This window comes from Oncorhynchus nerka, linkage group LG2 (assembly GCF_034236695.1).
Source record: "Oncorhynchus nerka isolate Pitt River linkage group LG2, Oner_Uvic_2.0, whole genome shotgun sequence".
Lineage (NCBI taxonomy): Eukaryota > Metazoa > Chordata > Actinopteri > Salmoniformes > Salmonidae > Oncorhynchus > Oncorhynchus nerka.
Genome location: NC_088397.1, coordinates 42,294,757 through 42,305,188, shown reverse-complemented (window position 1 = coordinate 42,305,188; position 10,432 = coordinate 42,294,757). Strand labels below are relative to the sequence as shown.

At 41.2% G+C, this 10,432-nt stretch overlaps 1 protein-coding gene across 1 annotated transcript in view; it reads left to right on the top strand.

Annotated features, from left to right (window-relative positions):
* Positions 1-2,308: 2,308 nt before the first annotated feature.
* The window catches only part of LOC115135419 (protein phosphatase 1 regulatory inhibitor subunit 16B), a 140,529-nt gene continuing 132,405 nt past the window's right edge, over positions 2,309-10,432 (top strand). The window contains exon 1 of the mRNA XM_029670101.2: positions 2,309-2,423. The gene's annotated coding sequence lies outside the window, so the exon portion shown is untranslated. The remainder of the gene's footprint in view (positions 2,424-10,432) is intronic.

Below are 10,432 nucleotides of genomic sequence, written 5' to 3'. Positions count from 1 at the left end.
TTCTTCGATGTCCCAGGTTTGTGGCATTGAGGAATAAATCATTTAATATTTACATAAATTCAGATGTTTTATGTATAAAAGTAATGTATGCATTGTTTACTAATTTGATTTCTTTAAAACAATGTAATTGTTGGAATTTAGTGTATTAATTCGACCATTTAAAAACAATAACACAACTTGAGTTGTGACACATGCACATGAGTAAAATCATTAAGGATAACACAAAGTCTGGGACTTATATCCATTGTGGTCCTCTTAATGTGATTGATGGGTTACTAGGTGCATTCTTGTCAAGTAAATATTACATTTACATTTACATTTAAGTCATTTAGCAGACGCTCTTATCCAGAGCGACTTACAAATATACTTATTCACTCATGATTATGGATACATTCTGCAATTGGTTAATCTAGCGTTGAATCTGCAACAGAGCATGTGTGACGTGGAGTGGAACAGGGGAACCCAAGAGCAGACTCAGACAAGGAAACTGGGATGAAGTAACCAAGGTATTTTATTGCAACTCAGGAGGAGATGGAGTGCAGGCCAGGGGAAGTTCAGGTGGGTTGCAGGAAACCAGGTGCTGAGGCTGGAGCGAGAGGGGTTGGGACAGGGAAAGCGGGTCCGGAGGGGAATCCAATGGAGTAGTAGAGTGTGGAATCCAGGACAGAGTAGCAGGATGATGAGATGTGGGACTGGAGACAGGGACCAGAGTCAGAGCGGGCAGAACTGTAGCAGACAGGAAAACAGCGTCAAGTAAGGAAAACAGACACAACATGATAACAGGATCTGAATAGTAACAAACAGCTAGAACCGTAGACTGACTGAGCAGAGATTACGATCTGGCAGTGTGGAAGTGGCAGGACTGAGTATTTGTAGAGGTCTTTATTATGGAACAGGTTGCAGCTGGTGGGGATCTGTTCTGACTCCAGCACACCTGTCTCCACCCACACAATCACACAGAGAGAGAGAGGGAGAGGAAGAGAGGTCAAGTAGACACAGGCAGGTCAAGTAGACACAGGATGAGCAGTAGAGGGCGTTGCAGGAGCAGATGTGACAACATGTCAACAAGTTAATTATGAATTGCTTCAACACAGCAGGGCATTCTGACACCATGAATTTAATTATATTTCACCTTGTTCATAGTGTTGGCAGAACACTATAAGGGATTAAATAAAGACATCCACTGGCTGAAGGAGACAAGGATCTGGTCAAATAAGAGTGTTACTAATATCATCTAGGTAGCTAGCTAGCTATATAGGTTCTTCGCAAAAAAGTATTCATGGCACATAAATATCTGACTGCTACTGCTACTAGGATAGTATTCTGTAGAAGACAAAATACAAAATGCATAAATAAGACAAATATTAGTTAAATGAAATATTGAACAGTAAATTAAAATGTTCAATATATATTTAGCTTTGGATCAAGGTAGCTAGTAGATGATGTGCAGGAGCTTGCAGGGATTTGTAGTCTTGCATGATGTCTACTTTGATTTGATTAGCATTTTTGAATCTGAGAGTAAATAGAGTGGAATATAGGGATAAAATAAATTGACACGTTATCAAAACATCAAGCCTGGGTATTCCTACACAAAACACAGCCCATATTTGTAGTCTTTCTAAAACCCGCAATGGATAAAATGAACGGTGAAAAAACGTTTGGAACCATTTCCGTGTTTGACTGCTAGGTTTTAAGGGTGTCCACTGTGGGGCTCCATTCGAGCTGCGCAACTAGAATGTCTAATTCACACACTTATAAAGAGAACATCCCTGGTCATCCCTACTGCCTTTTATCTGGTGGACTCACTAAACACATTCTTCGTTTGTAATTTAGTGTTGGAGCATGCCCCTGGCTATCCGTAAATAAATAAAAATGAGAAAACAATGCCATCTGGTTATCTTAATATAAGGACTTTGAAATGATTTCTATTTTTTAAATATTTTTTTACTTTTGATATTTAAGTATATTTGACCAATTACATGCACTTTTGATATTTAAGTATACTTAAAACCAAATACTTTTAGACGTTTTACTCAAATAGTATTTTACTGGGTGACTTTCACTTTTACTTGAGTCATTTTCCATGAAGGAATCTTCACTTTTTCTCAAGTATGACAATTGGGTACTTTTTTTCTCCACCACTGCACTCCATGTGTGTTGTCTGTCTGCATTTTACCCGGGTCTCCTCCTCTCTTTTTCTCATCCGCAGACCCGAACTCGAGAAGTGACTTCTCGCTAGGGGCGTTCTCATATCTGCAGGGGGCGGCAACTAGCGACAGAGCTGCGAGAGCTTCCTTGCCTGCCCAGCCACGGTGGCTTTTCTTCTGTGTCGCTACTAGTTAGCTAGCTACAAGACGCTAAACGCTGCTGCAGGCTTATCCCAGTGAGTGAAATTGGAACTAATGAAAACCAAGTAACAGTCGGTGAGTACAACATTATTTTACAAATGCGATCCGTTTTCGGTGGAGGTCTTCTGTTCGATTGATTCAAATGAAACAGCGGAAAGAAAGGAGGTATTTTCAGAGCAGTGAGGATAGCGGCATTGGGAGGGTGCCAAGAAGGCATGTCTATAGCTTTACCGTTACATTATCGTGCATTACTGTAACCAATTCTTCTTTGCCGTTGCTGGCTCCACAAATGTTGCCCAGATTCTAGAAAATGAACACATCATACTGATTGCTGCACTAGATCTCAACAATGTTTCAATCCTACTTGTATGTTGCTGGCTGGCCACTTGGGATTTGAAGAGGCAACAGTGTTCGCTACACCAGTTCGTAAGGTGTAGGGAGGAAGGACCGAAAAGAAGGATGATTGTCCATTTCAATTTGATAGATTGTGTTACTACTCGTTCCAGAAGTCACAGTACCGCGCGTTCGATGGGGAAAGACTGCCATGGGCATTTCATGATAATGTTCAGATAGATTCCTGTATTCATTCTTTAAAGTAGCTCACAAGAGAGAGGTTAGGCTACTGTCTGTTTGTATTTAGACTACTATGCGGTCTGGCAGTATAACATAGGCTTTATATTGGTCAATGAAGAATAGTGTTGTCCCAGTAGACTGCTTTATTCCACTTGTGTAGGCTAATGCCCAAAAACAACTACTAGCATGCAATTACAGAGTAGCCTAATGGTTGAAAAAGTACCCAATTGACATACTTGAGTAAAAGTAAAGATACCTTAATAGAAAATGACTCAAGTAAAAGTGAAGGTCACCCAGTAAAATACTACTTGAGTAAAAGTCTATAAGTATTTATTTAAATATACTTAAATATCAAAAGTAAATGTAATTGCTAAAATATACTAAAGTATGAAAAGTAAAAGTGTGAATAATTTCAAATTCCTTATATTAAGCAAACCAGATGGCACCATTTTCTTGTTTTAATTTACGGATTGCCAGGGGCACACTCCAACACGCAGACATAATTTACAAAGCATTTGTGTTTAGGGAGTCTGCCTGATAAGAGGCAGTAGGGATGACCAGGGATGTTCTCTTGATGTGTGTGAATTGGACCATTCTCTTGTCCTGCTGAGCATTCAAAATGTTTTTTTATTTTATATTTGGGCTCCAGGGAAAATGTATTGAGTAAAACATACATTATTTTCTTTAGGAATGTAGTAAAGTAAAAGTTGTCCCCCAAAAATATAAACCCCCAAAAAACGACTTAAGTAGTACTTTCAAGTATTTTTAAGTACTTTATGCCACTGCTAATTAGCTCACTATGCAATATTGGTAGCCTACTAGACTAGATTAATTACAACATTAATGGTAATGTAAATTGTTGCCTGGAGCTTGGTTGGTTTTGCTTACACTGTACGCATTTAGCTTGTGGTATTCTTCCGAATCAAACATTCTTTAGGGTGTGATTCGCTCAAGATAACAGCATAAGCCTGGTATAGTATTGGCCATGTCCTTTTTGTTGTTGTTGCTAAATGTGCCTTTGGTAATATGTTCCGCTCTCTGGCACTTTTCTCTGGCACTTTGGGTAGTGTAGCCCTTAAATGTTTGATGTGTGGGGACGTCTTGAGAGGTTTCTATTGCTGTTTCTCTCCTCATCTGCACTGGCTATCAGCTACCTTTCAGGATGGGCCATCAGACATAATACACTGTGCCCACTGCCCACACAAACACAGTGCTCACACACACATGCTGGCAGAGCCATAATCACACAGGAACAATTGCCACACACACACACACCTCAGGAAGCATTCCAACATGCTTGTTGTAATCAGATAACTGATAGAGCATAATCACTGCATGGTAAGTGAACAGGCCTAGGCATGGCTTAGAGCGGAGAGGACATTTGACAAAGCCCAGGTCGTTATCAACCAACATGTTGCAATCTGAATAGAAATCCAGAACATAAAAGCACTGGGTTTGGTCAGCGGGCTGGTGTGTGAGAGAGAGGATGTGTGTGTGTTGAACATAGCAGCAAGGAAATAGGCTTTCTGCTACTGAAAAATAAGCAGGCTGGATATCATGTTGAAGTGGAACTGCTTTGATCGCAATCATCATGGATTTGATCTTCCACTAGTCTACAAGCTGAACCTCCCGGGCATCAAAGGTTTCAATGTTTAATGAGAAGAGAAATCTCTAAATCATGGTGTTGGAATAATGCAGAAGTTGGGGTACAAAACTAACTACAGAGACAGAATATATTATACATCCAGTTACTAGTTCCTCAGAGTGCACACGGCAGTGCATACCCAAAGCAGGAGTATAGTATTGTCATCTATTTCTACTAGTACAGGTACAGTGAGATAGTAATGACTGATAATGTGTGCAACAGTGAATGTCTGTGTTTTGGTGGCATGTTTGGCCTTCCCGCATTGAGCCATCTAGTGCTGCATTACAGACAGTAGTGTGACGGTCATTCTGCCTCAATGGCTAAAAGACACAGCATTTCCTGTACTGTCCCCAAGCATACTAGCCTTGCCTTGCACCAATTACTAGCGGTGTTCTACCTAACTGGCTACAAGGGCATCTCCTGCAGACACTTTGTCGCGAGGAATGTTGTCCTACACGAGTTCTACCTCACCTCAGTTTACTAGTCCAGTTGAGTTGTCTCTCTCTTCCTGGGGTGCAGAACTGAGATGGCTGCAAAAACGGGTCACGTGACTTGTGACTTTGCTGGATGCAGGCCTCGTTCTTAAAAAAAAAAAAGTTGTATTTGACCTTTATTTCCCTAGGCAAGTCAGTTAAGAACAAATTATTATTTACAATGACAGCCTACCAAAAGGCCTCCTGCGGGGACGGGGGCTGGGATTAAAAATATATAAATATAGGACAAATCACGCGTCACTGCTCCGTGGGTTAGTGAATGCATGATTTGCGAACTGTGGACAAATGTATTGTTTTATTGAAAGCATACAGGCAAATAAGTTATTTTTGTCAAGTATCAAGAAATGTTTTGTCAGGAAATGTGTACTTTTTCACTTAAAAAAAAAAAAATATATATATATTTTGTTTTAATGTAGCTGACTGCCACAGCAGCAGAGATGGGTAACAGCTGCACATGTGCACCCTCATGGGGGAAACCTTGCTATGTAGAAACATCACAATATTCCCTTATATGCAGTTTGATGTCAGAGATTCTTGTTTTACTGGGGGGGTACTGAAGATGGTACAGTTGCGTTATAGTTTTTCTTACAAAAAACAGCCAACTGGTTTAACAGTTTCTCAGGAATAATGGATTTACTTTTTCAGTAACTAAAGTTGTGAATTCAAATGTTGCAGATTTTAAAATTCATTTTTGATAAAACAGCATACTAATCAGCAACCCGTATATAGAAAAAAAATACATACATGTATGTGTGTGTGTGTGTGTGTGTGTGTGTGTGTGTGTGTACATATATACACACACAACTGTCCTTTATAGCCTATCTGAAACTGCATGACATGTCATCCTCACTCTCTACCAGCCTGTATAGAAAGTTGTTGTGTGTAAAACCAGTCTGTCAATGCCAAATAAATCAGTCCACCCTCAAACACTAGATTACTATGGAATTCTTCATCATGCAGTATAGCTGTATACAGTATTTAGCTGGTATTTATACTATTAAAAAAATGACACCTCAAATAGCCTAACAATGAGGAAAAAGTAGTCAGCTTAAGGATACATTTAGCCACTATTTATTGTTGAACTTTTTGTCTGGATAATAGTTTACAGAAATGGGCTTCAATCAAGGTAAATTTAAAAAAAGATTCAATGCAGAGGCCTACAGTAGCAGTATGCAACTGGGTCGCCTTGTATTTTTGTGTGCAAATGTTTTCACCACGGCCTGTAGATCCAGGTTGTGGGCCCGACTGTTTTCGTTACTGAATATTGGCAACCCAGACAGTCTTTCCTGAGACATTGGGCATTATATAGCCATTGTGCTGCACACAATTTAAACTACGGGCTCTATTCAATCCGTATTGCAGAAGTTCAGCTGTACTGCATGATTCAAATTTTAAAGGAACATTTCACGCTTTAGCATTTTGTCGGCTCAATCTGAAAATACCTTTACATTTCTATTGCGGAATCTATAACGTTTCAGCTTTACAGATTTGAGTAGAGCCCTGTCTTGAATGATGCATGAAGAGCTATACCAGAGATAAGGGACTGCTGATATTTCAACCACACAACTCAAACACTGGTTTTCCTGAATCAAAGCTGGGGACGAGAGACTGAAAAACAGCTTCTGTCTTTATGTAGCGTTGTTTTGTCCTATTTTTATTTTTAATCCCAGCCCCCGTCCCCGCAGGAGGCCCTTTGCCTTTTCGTAGGCCGTCATTATAAATAAGAATTTGTTCTTAACTGACTTGTCGAGTTAAATAGAATTGTATTTTTATCTTTTTATCTCCTTTAATAATGTTCATATACTGCTTTACCCTCTTCATATGAACACTGAGTGCACAAAACATTAGGAACACCTTCTCTTTCTATGATAGTTTTCACCTGGTCAGTCTATGATCCCTTATTGATGTCACTTTATAAATCCAATTCAATCAGTGTAGATGAAGGGGAGGAGACTTGTTTAAATATGTATTTTTAAGCCTTGAGACAATTGAGATGTGGATTGTGTGTGCTATTCAGAGGGTGAATGAGCAAGACGAAACATTGAAGTGCCTTTAAACGAGGTATGGTAGTAGGTGCCAGGCGCACCGGTTTGAGTGTGCACATTCAATAAAACAATGCATTTGTCCACTGTTAGCTGATTTGGGGATCAAGCATTCACTGACAACGGAGCAGAGCAAGGTTTGCATCCAGCAACATCAGGAGTCACGTGACTGTTTTTGCAGCTGTCTCTGTCCTGTACTCCAGGGAGAGGGCAAACTCCACTGAAATGGTTTCAATGTATGGAATCACTTGGGAGTTTCTGGATTTTGGGTAAACTTCTACTTTGACACTGTTCTCATTGGCTACCTCACTAACTGGCTACCACTAACACCATATTTCCTACAGTATCCCCAAGCATGCTAGTCTACTCCTGCTGCACCAATCAATGGCTGTGGTTCAGTGTCCACAGGAAGTTAGCTCAGTGTTTGCGGCCTGTGCATAAATGTCAGGAAGGCGTGTGACCTGTGGGGCGATTGTGAGGTTTATTTTATCCCTCCTACAGTATTGTTGTGAAAAGCCGAGCACAGCCGAGCGGCGGCGGCTTATACTAGCGGTGGCATAGAGTGGCGGCGGCGCAGCAGAGTGGGGCGACGGCGGCGCAGCAGAGTGGGGCGGCGGCTAGCTCAAGGTCATATTTGGAGAACGCTAGCTCTCCTGCCAGAGCAAATCAACCTACTTCCTTAACCTCTGGGATGGCTTTCTAAGAGGTTATTATTATGCCACTTATCTTGAAAAAGGTATCCTTTGTAAAATAGATGTTTTATCTCTTGTCTGGTACTCTGGGCTCCACATCACTCTGCTCTGCTTTTGGCCCCATTTCGATGTAAATGGACAGCATGACTCAGTGACTGGTGGTACCAGGGCTGTTGGTCAGATCTCCAACACATTGGTGCGGCTGGCTTCCTTCCGGGTTAAGCAGGCATTGTGTCAAGAAGCAGTGCGGCTTGGCTGGTTCGTTTTTCGGAGGACGCACGGCTCTTGCCCTTCGCCTCTACTCTTTCAATTAAATTCATTGTTGCAATTTTTTTAAATGTAGACTACCCTTTTCAATTTAGTTTGTGGCAAAAAAAATAGTTTTCAGGGGTAGGAACCCCGCCAGACTGCACCTCCGCTTTTATACAAAGTCAGGTGTCCATGAATAGACCTACAGGTATGATTTGAAGAATAAAGTGGGTGTTAAACAGGGCCTTTGAAACACAGAAAGCAACAGTTGACTACTCCATTGTTGACACTTTAATCAAATCAGTAGGCCTACATTACCAAAAGTATGTGGACACTTGCTCATCGAAGAGCTCATTCCAAAATCATGGGTATTAATATGGAGTTGGTCCCCTTTTTGCTTCTGTCCACTCTTCAGGGAAGGCATTCCACTAGATGTTGGAACATTGCTGGGGGACTTGCTTCCTTTCAGCCACAAGCATTAGTACGGTCGGGCACTGATGTTGGGCGATTATGCCTGGCTCTCAGTCGGTGTTCCAATTCATCCCAAAGGTGCTCAATGGGGTTGAGGTCAGGGCTCTGTGCAGGCCAGTCAAGTTCTTCCACACCAATCCATACAAACAATTTCTGTTATGGACCTCATATTGTGCACAGGGGCATTATCATGCTGAAACAGGAAAGGGCCTTCCCCAAACTGCCACAAAGTTGGAAGCACAGAATAGTAGAATGTCATTGTTATAGCATTAAGATTTCCCTTCACTGGAATAAAGGGGCCTAGCCTGAACCATGAAAAACAGGTCCAGACCATTATTCCTCCTCCACCAAACTTTACAGTTGCCACTATGCATTGGGACCGGTAGCGTTTTCCTGGCATCCGCTAAACCCAGATTTGTCCGTTGGACTAACAGATGGTGAAGCGTGATTTCTTCACTGCAAAGAACGCCTTTCCACTGCTCCAGATTCCAATAGCGGTGCGCTTTACACCACTCCAGCCGACGCTTGGCATTGCGCATGTTGATCATAGGCTTATGTGCAGCTGCTCGGCCACAGATACCTATTTCATGAAGCTCCCGACAAACAGTTCTTGTGCTGACGTTGCTTCCAGAGGTAGTTTGGAATGTCGTGACATATGGGTCTCCTCCACCATCAGTGTGTGCCTGGAGTGCGGGCGGGCGTGTGTGTGGTGGAAGCCCTAACACAATACATAATGTGCCAAAAAACTAAATTCAACTCTTACAGTGCCTTCAGAAAGTATTCGTACCCCTTGACTTATTCCACCTTGTTGTTTTACAGCCCGAATTCAAAATGAATTAAATGTAATTTATGCTCCCCCATCTACACACAATACCCCATAATGACAAAGTAAAAACATTGTTTCTTTTTAGCAAATTTATTGAAAATGAAATACAGAGATCTCCTTAACATAAGTATTCACACCCCTGAGACAATAAATAAGTATAAGAGCTTTGCACACCTGGATTGTACAATATTTGCAAAATCATGTTAAACACTCCTGAGGTGCTGACTTGCTGCACCCTCGACAACTACTGTGATTATTATTTGACCATGCTGGTCATTTATGAACATTTGAACATCTTGGCCATGTTCTGTTATAATCTCCACCCGGCACAGCCAGAAGAGGACTGGCCCACCCCTCATAGCCTGGTTCCTCTCTAGGTTTCTTCCTAGGTTTTGGCCTTTCTAGGGAGTTTTTCCTAGCCACCGTGCTTCTTCACCTGCCTTGCTTGCGGTTTTAGGCTGGGTTTCTGTACAGCACTTTGAGATATCAGCTGATCTAAGAAGGGATATATAAATCAATATGATTTGAACATTATTATTATTGCACACACTGAGTCCATGCAACTTATTATGTCTTAAGGTGAACGCACCAATTTGTAAGTCGCTCTGGATAAGAGCGTCTGCTAAATGACTTAAATGTAATGTAATGTTATTATGTGACTTGGTTAGCCCATTTTTACTCCTGAACGTATTTAGTCTTGCTACGGCAAGGGGGTTGAATACGTATTCATACAAGACGTTTCGGCTTTTCAATTTTTAAAAATAAAATGTGTATAAATTTCAATATATAATTATACTTTTACATTATAGTCTATTGTGTGTAGGCCAGTGACACGATCTCAATTGAATCCATTTTAAATTTGGGCTATAACACAACGAAATGTGGAAAAAGTGAAGGTGTACTTTCTGAAGGCACTGTATACTTTTCTGACGGTACTGTACATTACAAGGGATTCACTCACAGAAGACTATGAAGACGCACCATTCTCTCCCAATCCTCTGTGAAAGAAATAGACTGCAGCCAACCACAGCGCACAAGGATAGTTGACCACTGAGAGGTGGAAAATGCAGTAGACTGACAGTGTTTCCCTGT